This window comes from Bidens hawaiensis, unplaced genomic scaffold (assembly GCF_021521415.1).
Source record: "Bidens hawaiensis isolate Kalapana, Puna unplaced genomic scaffold, B.hawaiensis_p1.1 tig00017570_1, whole genome shotgun sequence".
Lineage (NCBI taxonomy): Eukaryota > Viridiplantae > Streptophyta > Magnoliopsida > Asterales > Asteraceae > Bidens > Bidens hawaiensis.
Genome location: NW_027492658.1, coordinates 343,775 through 360,280, shown reverse-complemented (window position 1 = coordinate 360,280; position 16,506 = coordinate 343,775). Strand labels below are relative to the sequence as shown.

At 37.0% G+C, this 16,506-nt stretch overlaps 1 pseudogene across 1 annotated transcript; it reads left to right on the top strand.

The window, feature by feature from the left end:
• The first annotated feature begins 9,060 nt into the window (after positions 1-9,060).
• LOC143554248 (trafficking protein particle complex II-specific subunit 120 homolog) lies at positions 9,061-15,598 on the top strand (annotated as a pseudogene). The gene is made up of 10 exons (XR_013138980.1): positions 9,061-9,500; positions 10,061-10,269; positions 10,388-10,570; positions 10,661-10,770; positions 10,834-10,886; positions 10,972-11,264; positions 11,871-12,154; positions 12,678-13,499; positions 13,732-14,544; positions 15,378-15,598. The product of XR_013138980.1 is annotated as a trafficking protein particle complex II-specific subunit 120 homolog (transcript).
• The last annotated feature ends 908 nt before the right edge of the window (positions 15,599-16,506 follow it).

Genomic DNA, 16,506 nt, shown 5'->3' with positions numbered 1-16,506 from the left:
ACCTAACTTCGGTTGAAAGTGTAAGCTTACTGCAGTTTTTAAAGGGGATTGTATACTCGATCGATCTATAAAATACTAACAACTTTCAGTTTGCTACATGAACAGCAGATGCCAACAACAATTGATATACAATTTTCATTGGAACATCTTGTGGGAATATCAAGTTCAGATTTTTGGTTTATTATTGCAACACTTATTTGCTTCTGGTGCAAAGTTATAAAAAATGGATTGCCAAAGGTATGTAAATTTGGCTTCACTTGTAATCAATCTACTTGAGGCTAGCTTGTGAAAAATTAAAAATGTGCTCGAGCTTCATACAACGGAGCCTGCTATCTATGTAAATTTGACGATTTCTATCTGATTTCATTGAGACATATAACTATACAATACTAACTCTCACCCCCCCCCCCCCGCGCGCGCACACGCACACACACACAAAATCCTATCAACACAACAACCAGGTCCTGCAAAGTGGACGAATTCAGTTGTGTAATGAGTTAAATGAGCCGAACTGATGCCAACGCATCGCGCAGGTTCCTACTAGTATTTTGCCCATTATAATTTACATCTTTGCTCTTGGCCTCTTATTCACTCAGCCTATTCTTCAAACTGATTATTTCTTTTTCTATCTCATTCACGTTTTGGTTGATGTCGGCGATCATTTGAAAACTGTTTTAGTTGATGTCGGGTTCCTACCAAACACGCCCCATATGTTGTGATGTATATTTTTTTATGTTTATATATTTAACCCAAAAAACTAAGGTCATATGAAATAGGACGGTAAATGAGCCAAGCCAAGCCAGGTGAGGCTAGGGCTCGGCTCGTTTATGTTAACAAGCTGAAAGCCTGAAATGTTAAGCTTGAGTCGACTTGTGGGAGTATCCAAACTTACTAACAACCCGGTTCATACAAATATACCAGATTAACATATAACAAAAATAAAGTCACTTTAAAGGAAGCAAACATCATTCAACAGAATTCTACCAAACATCCACATGATAATGTTTTTGTTTTTTTCAAATTTTGGAATTAAGTATAAAAGCAAACAAGAAGACTGCTGAAGAGAACATTATGGTTGAAGCCAAGTTGCAATATCTTCCAAAGGAAAAGCTTTCTGCATTAAACAAAATGAATTATTATTATATGAATAAACAATAAAAATTCTTCTGCACAGATTTGGATTAAAATGCTGCCTGCAGTCTTTGGAGTTAAAATACTATTGCAGCATGGCAGTATATCAAGATGTGATGTGTTACTTTGGTGTAACATACATTCTTATAAACAGTGAATAGAGGCTGGCATACAAATATATAAACCAGACTTTGTTGTACAACATATAAGAGAACATACTTGGTCTTATGACTCTTCAATTTCGCCGCTCTTCCATAGACACTTTGGGATCTTTTTCTTCATCATCTACATCCACGAAGATAATGCATAACATCCTTACTGAATCGAAGAAGATATCATTTTAAATGGCGGGTGAAAACTAACAAGGATATGATATTTGCAATTGCAATTCATTATACTATTGATAAAGTAACTTACAATATATAACCACAATACAGAGCTAGAATCATGGAGTAGAATATGACAAAATAAATGTATAATGAATATAGACATTTTCCAATAATAGGTGCAAACATCAAGGCATAAAATAAGCGTATGATTAATTCAAAGTATTTGAATTAATGATGTTAATCTTTTGTATCTTGTGTGTTAATATGCCCCCGCAAGATGGACGGTCTTGTGATGAGTCCAATCTTGGACATTAGGAGATGAAATCTTGATCGAGGTATGGGTTTTGTAAGAGCATCGGCTAGTTGGTCATCCCCGACAATGTGTGTAACACGAATAGATTGATCGGCCACTTTTTCACGAACAAAATGGAAATCAAGTGCTAGGTGTTTCATACGGGAGTGAAAAACGGGATTGGCGGAATATTGAGTGGCACTTAGATTGTCACAAAAAATAGTTGGGATAGTGGTGGATGTAAAGCCAATTTCTCGTAGGAGAGAATTTATCCATGTAATTTCTGTGGTTGTGGAAGCAACGGCTCCAAATTCCGCTTCAGTTGTTGAACGAGCAATTGTTGGTTGTCTTTTTGAGCTCCATGCAATTGGGTTGGACCCAAGATACACGATGTAACCGGTTGTACTTCTATAGTTGTCTTTATCACCCGCCCAATCCGCGTCGGTGAAAGCATGTAGTTGTAATGGAGATTTGTAACGAAGCAAAATACCTTGATCTATGGACCCGTGAAGATACCGAAGTAGTCGTTTAAGGGCATTCCAATGGGTAGTAGTGGGTGCATGCATAAATTGAGATAATTTGTTCACGGTAAAGGCAACATCGGGTCGTGTAAGAGAAAGGTATTGTAGTGCACCAACTAATGCTCTATATTCTGTAGGGGACGGTAGAAGTGTACCGCCATGTAGGGTGATTGTCTCGGAGCATGTAATAGGTGTAGGCATTGGTTTACAATCACTCATATTGGCTCGTTGTAGGATATCATGAATGTATTTGGTTTGAGACAAGAAAAGTCCAAGGGAATGGGGAAGAACTTCAACACCAAGAAAATAGGAAAGGTTACCTAGGTCCTTGAGTGAGAATTTGGTGGCAAGGGTGGAAATAAAAGCATCAAGGATTTGAGGATTGGGGCCGGTGACAATAATATCATCGACATAGACAAGAATATAGATGGGAGACGAGCCGTTAGTGTGGATAAACAATGAAGGATCCGATATAGTGGGTTGGAATCCATTTAAGGCAAGATGAGATTTTAATTCTTCGTACCAAGCGTGAGAAGCTTGGCGAAGGCCATATATAGCTTTATTTAGCTTGCATATATGAGACGGGAATGATGGGTTGACGAAACCGGGTGGTTGTGCCATGTAAACATTTTCAGTCAATGTGCCTTGTAGAAAGGCATTGTTGATGTCAAGTTGGCGGAGGTTCCAATTGTGTGATACGGCTAGGGAAAGAATGAGACGAAGGGTTGCGGGTTTGACGACCGGGCTAAAAGTTTCGGCATAGTCAATTCCCGGCCGTTGGTGAAAACCTTTGGCTACAAGGAGAGCTTTTAGGCGATCAATGGAACCATCGGGTTTGTACTTCGTACGAAATACCCATTTAGAGCCAACAAGGTTTGGAGCATGAGTGGAAGGAACAAGAGTCCAAGTGTTGTTTTTAATTAAAGCCTTATATTCTTCGGTCATGGAGTTTCTCCAAAGAGGATGCTTTAATGCTTGGGTGATTGTAGAAGGTTCGGAGATCGGTCTGTTAATAGCTGTATATAATTGGAAAGAAGGGTTGTGATAGCGTGGATTGGGTTTGGGAATACGAGTTTGGGCAGCAGGTTCGGAGGCAGCAAGTGAGCTGTGGTATTGGTTTGTTGGATGGGTGGGGGTTCCACACCAGATGGATTATTAATTTGAGAGGAGGTGGAGTTTATTTGGGCGTGAGTTTCTGTAATGGTGGGGTCAGTTTGTGGGGGGGTTTGTAGAGTCCACGGTGGAGGGGCTGTTAAGTTTGGGCTGGAAATTGTTATTGGGGTTGAGTTAATGGATTGAGAATGGGTGTTAGTGGATGAAGTGGGTATTTGATTGAATGGCAGGGAGGTATGCGTTGGAGAATTTGTTGAATGAGAGTAAGGAACGGTTTGAATGGTGAGCGGAAACCATTCAATTGGGTTGGGTGGGGAGACTTTATTGGTTGTAAGTGTTTCATAAGGAAACTGATTTTCAATAAAGATAATGTGTCAGAGGTATGTATTTTATTGGAGGTAGGGTCTAGTGCGTAATAAGCACTTTGAGAAGGATGGAGTTTATGAGGAGCATATGGTCGTAACCATGGATAACAAAGACAACCGAAACTTCTTAGTTTGTCATAATTGGGTTGTTTGTTGAATAGTTTGTGATATGGTGAGATGTTTTGGAGGGTGGGTGTAGGAAGACGATTTATGAGGTAGGCGGCCGTGGTTATGGCAAAAGGCCAAAAACTGGTGGGTAATTTAGCACGAGTAAGGAGTGATAAGCGGTTTCAACAATATGACGGTGTTTACGCTCGGCATATCCGTTATGTTCGGGTGTGTGCGGTGGTGAGGTATGATGAGAAACACCTCGAGATTGAAGGTGAGAGGAAAGTTTTATATATTCGCCGCCATTATCGGAGAATAGTTGTTTAATAGTGGTTTGAAAGTAATTTTCAACCAAGTTTTGAAAACGAATGAAAACAGAAAAAGAATCGGATTTGTTTTTCAGTGGATATAACCATATGTATTTTGTATAATGATCTACAAATATAATGTAATATTTGTAACCATCGAGTGAGGTAACTGGTGATGTCCAAACATCTGAGAAAACCAATTGCAAGGGAGCTTTTGAGGATAAAGTGGATTCAGAAAATGGCAATTTATGACTCTTGGTTATGTGACAAGAGTTACAATGGTTATTTGAATTTGAGATACAAGGAACAAAAGACGATAAAAATTGTAGACTTTTAGTATTGGGATGACCCAATCTATGATGCCATAACTTTGATGTAGTCTTTTGGATAGTGAATGTGGACGGCTGTGGATGAGAAGTTGAATGAAGTTCATATATCCCGTGGGTAGCTTTTCCTTCAAGAAGCAAGAGATGTGAATTGGGATCTTTGATTAGAAAAACAGATCGAAAGAATTGAATTAGAACATTATTATCATCACATAAATGAGATATGGATATAATGTTTCTAGATATGCTTGGAACGCAAAGAAAATTTTTGAGTATAAGAGTAGTGGTTGGTGTGTATATGACAAGTGAACCAATATGAGTAATTTTAAGAGATGAACCATCACCGATTATAAGCTCCTCGGTTTCATCATAAGGCACATGGGTGGCCAATGCGCTTAGATCATTGGTGACATGGTGGGTTGCTCCACTGTCCATTAGCCATTTTGTAGTGGATTGGTTAGGCATATTCATCATGTTAACTTGTGCAGTGTTGATGGAGGGGTTAGGGATATAGGGAGGAATGATAACATGTGGCAGTAATTTCTTGAACACTGGGCAATTTGTAAGTGTATGCCCTTTAATAGAACACCATTGGCATTTTCCAAGAAATGGCCGATTACCATTAGGTGTTGGTTTTGGGTTTGGAGTTGGTATTTTGTTAACATTGAGAATTTCATTGGTGTTTGACATGCTTAATTATTGAGGGAGAGGTAGTGAAAGCATCAATTGAATGAATAAATAATAGAGAACAACGGCTAATGGCTGTTGTTGAATATATGGAGAAGGGCTGCCAAAAAAAAATAAAATTGTAGGGCAGAAGAGAGTTTTGATCGTAGGCTTATGATACCATGAAAAGGATATGATATTTGCAATTGCAATTCATTATACTATTGATAAAGTAACTTACAATATATAACCATAATACAGAGCTAGAATTATGGAGTAGAATATGACAAAATAAATGTATAATGAATATAGACATTTTCCAATAATAGGTGCAAACATCAAGGCATAAAATAAGCGTATGATTAATTCAAAGAATTTGAATTAATGATGTTAATCTTTTGTATCTTGTGTGTTAATAAAAACTAACTTACCGCCCCCAACTCTTTGGCGTTTGACAGCCTCCTCTATCTCTTTGGTATCATTTTCATCCCCTGACATTGTTATAATTATTATTATCAAACCATTATTTGAATCAAAGATATCATTTTGAAGGGGTAAAAACTTACAAGGACGTTTTGCGTCGGCCTCCTCATCACTAGTTTCTTCTTCTTCTTCTTCTTCTTCTTCTTCTTCTTCTTCTTCTTCTGCCTCGTCGTCGTAATAAGGGACGTAACCAACAGGTTTTCGTAGGAAGTCTCTCTGGAACTCTTCAAGAGTCACGTCCGAAAACCCATTCAAACCATAAATCTGGAAATGTTCTGGTAATGATTTTTGAGCCTCTATTTTACGGAGCTTTCCTTGAAACGTCTTGAATTTTTCTGCCGTCTCTTTTTCGTCTTTGTAAAATCTGTGGTATTCTCCCATCCATTCCTCAAAGGCCGCCCAGTCCTCAGTGCCGGATGTTGTAGACATTCCAACAATCCTCCCTGTATTTTAAAAAAGACTTGGAAATATATTTAGATCATCAACATCCACATAATAATAATAATAATAAGAATAATAATTTGTTGGGTTCTAGTGGTGATCAGTCAATGGTTTAACTTTTAAACCCGGTTTAATAAAATTAGTTTCATAATTATTAATCACATTAATAATAGAATACGCAGCGGAATATAAAACTAGTAATCACCATATAATGGAACCGTACAAGATCCGGTTACAAACAATACGAGTACGAGTAATAATATACGATATATTGTTAACTACCGATGAGATAAATAATACCTCGGTTAATGATTAACCGGTTGAGACACCGAAGTACAACGAACGATGCTTGTCTACGAACCGAAAACAAGTGACACCCGGTGGCGATGGCGCGTTAGCGGCAGTGGCAACGGAAGCGTTGGATGACAGCAAGCGTGGTAACGGCAGAGGCTTGTAGCTGCAGCAGCCTCCGGTAATTGATAGTGGGCAGCGGAGGTGGTCGCTCGATTATTTGCGTGAGTCAAAAAGCTCCTGAGATCTTACGAGAGATCCTTGGAGTGCTCATGCATAAATCATAATTGATATATATAATAGTAATATATATCTTGTTCTTCAAGTATTTGTTAGTTAAATATGGATAATAATTATGATATAATAAAATATCATAATTATAATATTTGATGAACAATAACCGGATCTCCAACCAAACTCGATCTATATCGCGTTTAAAAGCCCGTAATTGGTTTATCTAATAAACTAATATATATTTATTATTTATATTTAGTATAAATAATAAATACCATTAAAAGTTCGTTATTACCGGTTAAACAAGTTAAGCGGATTTATTGTTCGTTGCCCAAGGTGTAACTCTTACGGGTCATAACCCGGTCGGCCGCGTTGACTTAAGCGGACCGGTCCATATTTCCAACATAATCAGCGTCTAATCGGGATTTTTAGAAACCATGGCTAGTATGCATGCAGGTAAATAAAACCACTAGTTAAATTAGTTGTATAATTCATCAATCACTTACACTAAAACTTCTTATGGCCGGAGATCGTGATTTAGGGTTCTAAACCGTGAAGATATCGTTTACGTAAGGGTTAATTGTGTAATCCAACACTTCAAAAAGAATAATAATAATTAATAATAATCTATTTAATTATTTATTCGACAAGCCTGCCTTTGCTATTGGGTTTGGGCTAATCTTACAAACATATGCATATAATAATTTAATACGTATATTATTTCAAAACCGATTTAAAAAAGATGTATCTTCCGGACATTGATACGTAATTTTTTTTGTATGGGCACGATAAGGATGGACGAGGGTAAGTAGCGGGCACTGGGACGCAATGGGAGACAAAATATAAGAAGTTGAAACGGTGTTTAAGAGTCAGAAGTTGATTCACGATTGCATGATACATTAAAATAAAAAAATCAATTAGAATTAGATTTAGATTTAATTGGTTTATACCTAAGGCATGAAGTTTTAAATTGAAATAAGAAAATTAGGCTATTTATAACACTGCAAATTAGAAATGGACGGTGAACCTTAGCCTACCCTTGTAATATATACTTTGCATCCGCCTGTTGTTCTTTGATAATATTAGAACCACAAACCAAATTCACAATTTGGATACGGCTAGAAACCTAACCGAAAATCTAATTCACATCTTGCTCTGGTTTTCTTTTTTTCTTTTTTTTTTTTATGTTTCTTTGTGTTCCTTTTTCACACCTGTACATATATACAAGTTAATATTTCCAAGTTATTAAAATAAAATGTAAATAAATAAGGCAAACTGGATTTTAATAATTTCATATTTTTGCAGTTGACCGATTAATAATCTCACATAAAAAATTCTTACCACCAGTCCCACCTTTTGTCATATTCGTTAAAAAAAATTCAACTCTGTAAAGTTTTATTGAATTTCAAACTTATGTTTTAAGACATTGGATCAGAAAAGATGTGAGCCAATTGATGTAAAACGTGAGCGTTATGACGACAAGCTGACGCAAATTCATCCGGTGTCACTTATGTTCGTGACGTTATAAACAACTATAATACAACAAAAACAAATAATATACACTTCTTTTGTAAAAAAGTTAAAAATTTATCTTTTGGCACTGATTTACCTCATATTCTATAGTAATAATAATATAAAATAAACTTTTGTGTTTTGGGTTAAGTCATTCTACAGAGTCTCATAAATTAATCTTAGAAGGGTACGAGAACATAATAAATCATAAAATATAACACAATGTTGAACAAAATATAACTCAATGCTAAGTAATATAACACAATGTTGAGTAAAAGATGAAAAAATACACGATGACGAAAATAAATAAAAAAAGAAAATGATAAATAAAAGGGTGAATTACCAAAATATTTTCAAATATAGACATGCATATTTTTAGGCTTCGTGTCCCTAACCATTGAGTTTTGGTCTAATAAACAATCGACATGTCAGAGAAGCCGGCTGAGCCTTAGCTGACATTTTATGGGCAGTGAAGTTGATAAAAAGTTGATGGACCCACTTTAAACCAATTAAAATTTGATACGTGTCACACACAGCTAAACTTAGCTTACAACCATGTATTTTTAGCCGATATCCTTGACTCTTAATTAGTCGGCTTTGGAATATGTGTTTATTAACTTAGCCGACATCTGAACAAATAATCTAAATCTACATGTTTGAAATCGAAAAATGAAAACCCAAAATGTCATATCAAAGAGTTCGACGAGACGGTTCCAATACCACTAACTAGTTTGAGTTTAATCAGGATCCGTTTGATACGAGTTCTCATTTCTAAAACTATATATATATATATATATATATATATATATATATATATATATATATATATATATGTATTTTAGCTCAACCATAACCATTGACGTATTTTAACAAGTCAAATGCATAGAATATTAATATTAACCTGAAATGTAACAGAAGTTATATAATAATATCATTTGTAACCGTCATTCCGATCACCACCACCTCCGGCGAAGCCATGGAACCCGACGTGAGCATCGAAACCTGCTCGATGATCCGCATTGTTGTGATCCTGATCGGCCCGATCACCCCTCCCTACTTCCGTAAATACGTGGCCATGCTCGGCCAACACCGCAGCGTAGAACTTGCAGCACTCAGCTCCTTCTACTCTGCACGTAAGAAATCACCCTTCTCCCAGCAATCATGGGACTCCGGTACCCTCCGCTTCAAATACGCGAATCGCCCTTGAGTCCCTGGGAGGATTTCCAAGCCTACAGGAAAATCCATGCAGTCATTGGGATATGCCACTGTCCTTCCTCTCCCGATCTCGAAAGCGTCTTGTTGCAGTTTCTTGAGGCGTGTAATGCGTACGCCTCGTCCTTTGTTCAACGCTGTTTCGCCTTCTCCCCTGCTGATTCTCAGGTTGAGCTTATCGAATTTATTCACAGATCATTTTTAATTGTGCATTTGTGGGGATGTAATAAAAGCCGGTTCGTTTATTTCTTATTAATTAATTATTATAAATGTTTAATTGGATTTATATGTTTTTGTGAGACACCTCTAAGCTCGGCCAAGCTCGTGTGCAGTACCATAAACAAGCCAAACCTCGACTATGCAGTGTGAAATAAATAAATAAAAGTACTTAAGAGTAAAAACCTTAAAAATAAATTAGGCTTGACCAGCCTGAATGATCTTCCCATATAGAGCTCGATAACTAAACGAGCTTTATTTGAGGCTCGGATCATTTCGAGCTTTTTTTATCAATCTCAACTCAAGTAGCTCACGAGCGGCTCGGCTCATTTGCATACCTACATGTGAATTGTGAGCGTAATCTGGCGGAAATTGTTGAATATAGATATTATATTATTTGTTTGAAAGTAGATTTATTGCTGCATCAAAACACAATAAGCACATAAGTAGTTATAGTAAGCAATTCTAAATACTCCTTTACTTAACATGGTTTTCCTGATCTCTTATTGCAGCTAGAGAAAGAAAGCAATAAACCAAATAAACTGGTTTTATTTCCTCCTGCTGACCAAAGAACTCAAGAATTTCACCTGCAAACAATGATGCAAGATATCGCTGCTTCGCTTTTAATGGAATTCGAAAAAAATGGGTGCTTGCAGCTGAATCTAGTGGGACCCTTCTCAAGACGCCTTTAGATACTCAAGCCAGTTTAAGTGCAGAGGAGGTTTAATATTTCAGGTGTCTTAATAGTTATGATTATTGCAATGTTATAATTTTAGTAATCAAGGAAGCGCTTAATAACAGAAACTTAACGGATTTTGTTTTATCAGCAATTTTTCCAGGCAATTAAAGCGAAAAAAAGGAGAAATGCGCGTGCCCAGAAAGCTATAGGGGATTATTGTTTACTTGCTGGTTCACCACTTGATGCTCATAACCATTGTTGTACCGCTTTAGAACTTTCTAGAATGATTGGGGATTATTTCTGGTATGCTGGTGCATTAGAAGGCGGTGTTTGTGCGTATTTGGTAAGTTTATTATACATTTTTTGATGCATAGTTGTTATACATAATAGTTATAACTTATAATTATTCTTTTGTTTAATGTGGTTTTGTAAGATGGGTAAAATAGGACAGAAAGATTCCAGTTTAGTGGAAGAGGTGAAGTATCGATACAATGGTGTCATTATGCATTATCGCAAGTCGATCATGCAAGAAAGTGATCCGAGGTACCTCTTGTAATACAAAAAGAAAACCTGTAAACTTCTAAGTTATTTAATTTAATTGCGCAGGGTTTCACCTCTTAGTTTTGAACTTGAAGCTACTTTGAAATTGGCAAGATTATCTGCAGGTACATAATATAAAAGAGTTCTTTGTATTATATCAGTGAACGATCTAAGTTATTTTCCCTTGTCATATTTATGTATTGGGCAGACCGGAAATGGTTAAAGAGGTTGTTGAGCTGTTGACCATTGCCTCAGATGGAGCAAAATCTTTGATTGATCCAAATGACAGACTGATATTGTATGTTGAAATAGCTCGGTTATTTGGAAATCTTGGTTACCATAGAAAAGCTGCGTTTTTCTCCCGACAGGTGGCAAAACTATATCTGCAGCACCAAAATAATTTAGCTGCTTCTAGTGCCTTACAAGTATTGGCAATCACTACAAAAGTTTATCGTGTTCAAAGTCGAGCTACCACTCCTTTACACAATGTTTCCACTGTGAGTTATAACTTATTACACTGTTTATATTAGTTTGAATATATTTGGGATATTCTAGCATTGGTGACATTTTCGACTCATTTACTTATGCATTGGTTGATACGGGCTATGTATTATTTGAATGGGTCAAATGGTTAATAAAAAGTATACAAAGAAAACCGGTCAAATGGGTCAAAACCCTTCCAAAGCAAAGCGTAGTTAATCCATAAAACCTCATAAATAAATTATGGTTTATAAAAAAATTTATTATTAAAGAGAAAATATGGTTTTTGAACGATAAATGACACACCAATATTTATAAAAAGCTAATAATTTTGTAGAAAAAAATTTGGTTCAACCCAACCCATATATCACTTCTCTTTACACCTGTAAATCTTTTTGTTATAAAACTTAGGATCATTATCAAAATAAGATAGTTTTAAAGCATATTTTGCATTAAGTATTTTTACAGAATCAATACTTTTGCACAAAAAGAATGTTGTCATCTCGGGTCAACCCAACACGTTTCGACCTGTACACAAAGTACACGTTTAGTCATGTTACCCGCCCTGCATAAAATTCAGATTCTTGCATAAAATTTAATATAAAGTATGTAAATTATGCAAGGAAATTGTTACTGATAACTGGAAGATGCGTCAACAAATGGTGGTATCTTTATTTGAGTCCCAATGGAGCACATTGCAGATGATTGTTTTAAAAGAAATACTTTTATCTGCTGTTCGGGCGGGTGATCCACTTGCAGCATGGAGTGCTGCTGCCCGTTTGTTAAGATCTTATTATCCTTTAATTACACCCCCTGCCCAAAATGGACTTGTAACTGCTCTTGTTAATTCTGCAGACCGACTTCCTTCTGGTACTCATTGCCCTGATCCTGCTTTACCTTTCATAAGGTACATAAATTACATCATTTATTTTAACTATTTAATGCAGAAAACTGTATTAACGACCCATAACCGAATTAACTGAACAGATATAACCGAACCAAACCAAAAACTGATGGCTCGGTTTTGAATTTCTTTGAAAAGCGAAATTGGCGGGTTGGCTATGGTAGCAGGTTTACAAATGTCAAATGGTAAAGCTCAAATTATTCAAGCCCAACTATCTAATAACGGTTTAGTAATTGGTTAAAAAGTTAAGCCTAAACTTTGAGGCCCAATTTCATTGTTTTGGGCTATTTTAGTCAGACAAAACATTTTATGACCAATTCTAGTTCACAGTTAACCGACCCATAACCGAACCGAATCAACTTGTAAAACCGGCTTAACCATAACCGATCAGTTATCATTCTCCACTTAACCAATAGCTCGGTTATGGTTATAGTTTTGGGCCAAAACTGACCCATGCTCACCCTTACAGTTTATTTTACAACTAAATGTACAAATTGCAGACTAAATATCATTCCTGATTTCTCAGGTTACATTCATTTCCGGTTCATTCGTCACAAGCCGATATTTTTAAGCGAAACCCAAAACGAGAAGATTGGTGGGCTGGAGCAGTCCCTTCAGGCCCATTTATCTACACACCATTTACCAAAAAAAGACTCAACTTCCACGACTAAACACAGCCTAATATGGGTCATCGGTGAGCCCGTAAAAGTATTAGTTGAATTAGCAAACCCGTGCGGGTTTGACTTAATAGTCAACAGTATTTACCTCTCGGTACATTCTGGAAACTTCGACGCGTTTCCCGTTACCGTGACCTTAACTTCCAACACTTCCAAAGTACTTAGTTTATCAGGTGTACCAACTAAAGAAGGCCCGGTAAGTATAACCGGATGCATTGTTCATTGTTTTGGTGTAACAACCGAACATCTTTTCAAAGATGTTGACAACTTAATCCTCGGGGCGGCTCAAGGGCTCATTATTTGTGACCCGTTTCGGTCTAGTGGGTGGTCGGTGAAGTTGAAAAATATAACTGTTCCTAATATTCTTATCATACCTCAAATGCCATTGCTAGTTTCACACGTTGTTGGTGGCGATAGCTCGATTATATTATACGAAGGTGAGATTCGGAAGTTGTATATTAACTTGGCTAATGCGGGTACGGTTCCAGTTGAGCAAGCACATATTTTGTTATCTGGGAAGAATCAGCATGCTGTTATTTCTGTTGGTTATGAGAATTTGAAATCTGCATTACCGTTAAAACCGGGCGCTGAGGTTATTATTCCAGTGCCTGTGAAAGCATGGGAAATTGGGTCAGATGGAAGCAGCCCCATGTTGTTAGTTTATTATGCAGGTAGTTAACTGATTATCATTTCTAACTTTTGACATTTTTGGTCAGATTTTTTGACCAGATTGACTTTTATATCATGTTGACTTTTTTGATATGCTGCATCTGAGAATTAGTTACTCACAAACCTTTTGATCATGTTGACTTCAAAATTCTTAAGTTATTTTCCTTCAATAATAAAGTTTCAATCTTTGATGTGTAGCTTTGACCATGTTGACTTTTTCTTTCTTTATGTCAGGGCCTAGTGGAAACCAAGGAGAGCATCCACCCGATGGCGGCACATTGCCGCCTGGTCGACGTCTAGTCACTCCCCTAAACATATGCGTTCGGCAAGGGCTGTAGTTCATGAAGGCCCGTTTGATAAAGATGGAAATCCCAGCTCAAATTTCTGAAAACATTTTACATCAAAAAACAGACATATTGGTTAAAACCGACCCGTTTGGAGGACGGTGGGGCCTACGGTTTCTTGAACTCGAGTTACATAACCCGTCTGATGTGGTGTTTGAGGTCAGTGTCTCGGTCCAGCTGGAAAATACAAATAATGAAAATTATTCAGAGTTCACTTACCCGAAAACAAGAATAGACAGAGATTACACCTCTCGGGTTCTCATACCCTTGGAGCATTTCAAACTACCCGTTCTTGACGGTTTGGTGTTAGTTAATAATAATAATAATAATTCACATGCAACTTCCAAGTCTGAGCTTAATACTTTAGTTAAGGATATGATATCAAAGATTAAAGTGAGGTGGCAATCGGGCCGAAACAGCTCGGGAGAGTTGCATATTAAAGATGCCACACAAGCAGCCCTTCAGTCATCAGTAATGGAAGTTTTGTTACCCGACCCGTTGACCTTTTGTTTTAGGCTTGCTAAGGAAGTTGACTTTGAAGATTTGGCTAAAGGTTATGTGTTGGCGAATTATATGAGTGCTATGGAAGTTAAGGTTAGGAATAATTCTAAGGAGTCAATTAAAATGAGTCTTAGTGTTACATGTAGAGATGTGACAGGTGAGAACTGCATTGAAGGCAACAATCCTACAGTTTTATGGGCAGGTAACAAGACTAATCTCAGATTTATGGTTTTGCTAACGCGCTACCGGGTCAAAAACAATGACCTGGCAGCTGATGTGTAGGCAACTTTGACCATGTTTGATTTTTTTTTCTTGGCATTTAGCACATGCCAACTTAATGAAAACTTTGTGGGTCCCATCAGCGGGACCCACAAATGTAAGCGTGACCAAAAAACGAAAATATTAAAGCAAGTAGGGGGTGTAAACGTGCCCGAGCTTGGATCGTTTACGAAAGCTCGAGCTAGAGCTCGACTCGTTTTAGTTCTATTTCAAAAGCAGGGGCTCAGATCTTGAGTAGTTTTTCAAGCTCGGCTCGTTTATTATATATCAACTAATTCAAATACATTATAATTATCTTTTTATATATATAATTTAGTAATAATTTTTGTGCGTAACATAAATTATTATTATTATTTATTTAGTTGACTTTATTATGGTTTTATAAGTAATAACGGGTGTTTGGGATTCCTTATGAAAACTCCATATAAGTTTTCAATAAGTTAAGTTACAAAAGTGTAACTTATTATCTTTTCCCTCTCACACCAAAAGCAATCCCTATTAATATCAGTAATAGGCTCGTGAGGCAGCCCGAGGACGATAAGTAAAGCTCGAGCTCGGGATCAGGCTCATTTAATTTAATTAACAAGCTTACTTTAAGTCTCGAGCTCGTTAAAGCTTGGCTCGATTCAAGATATTAGCAGGCCGATCTCAAGCAAACTCATGAACGGCTTGACTCGTTTACATTCCTAGGTTTATACATATAAACAAAGCAAACAGTTTGATCCTGATATCACTAATAGTTGTTTATTACCATAGGTACTTTAAATGGTGTAAAGGTGGAGATTCCTCCTTTCAAAGAAATCAAACATCCATTCTCTCTTTATTTTTTGGTACCGGGCGAATACACATTGTTAGCTGCTGCAATGATAGATGACCCGAATGATGTTCTGCGGGCCCGGGCTCATTCTACTTTTCCTGATGAGCCCGTTTTCTGTAGAGGCCCGCCTTATCATGTTCGAGTACAGGGTATTGTCTGAAGCCTCAATAATTTCCATAACCACATTCATCGTTCATGTGTCAATCTTTGGTTGCATTATAAACCAACAACCGTTTCGATTAGCTTGCCATGATGCAACAAGAGAGAATAATATTCTTTTGTCTTTTTTCTTTATTTGATAGTTGTTTAAGTTCTCTATACTTTCACTCTGGGCTATTTCATACATTAGAAGTTTTTATTTAGATCCCGTTGTTTTGGACCTGGAATTGTTTCAATTTTAGAAACTCATTGTTCAAATAATATGTTATGGTTTATGAAACATTTATGGTGTAGGATCGATTAAACTCCTATAACTTTACATGATCCACAGTTACGGATAAGTTATATTGTCTGTACATGACCCGCATAACAAGAGGGAGTGATGTATCTATCATCATCATCATCATCATCGTACTCAGTATATCCCACCAATAACAATGCTATGGTAGGGTCTGAGGAGGGTAAGATGTAGACAGCCTTACCTCTATCCCATAGGGATAGAGAGGCTGCTTCCGGTGAGACCCCCGGCTCGATAGTAGTTTTGAATCAAGCCTTGGACATAAGACACATAACACTCAATCATCGGGACACCGGCTGATTGGTGCATGTGCCCTTGTCTTTCGGCTATCAACGCCACCACATGATGCCTGATTAACCTTCCGCCACTTTTAACGTTATTTTCACGTGATTAGTAAAATAACGTCAAAATTAGTGCAATTTTACTTTTGCCCACCCAAGGGTTCACACATATATACATTATATGTGCGCACCGCAAGCAGGGCGTAGTGATGTATCTATCTATTATATATATTATATATATAAACGAAAACAATAAAATCATACGTGTCGTGATGTGGTCGCTCCCCTTTTTTTTTGGAGTCACCAGATTTTCTTGATTTTTAAATTGAG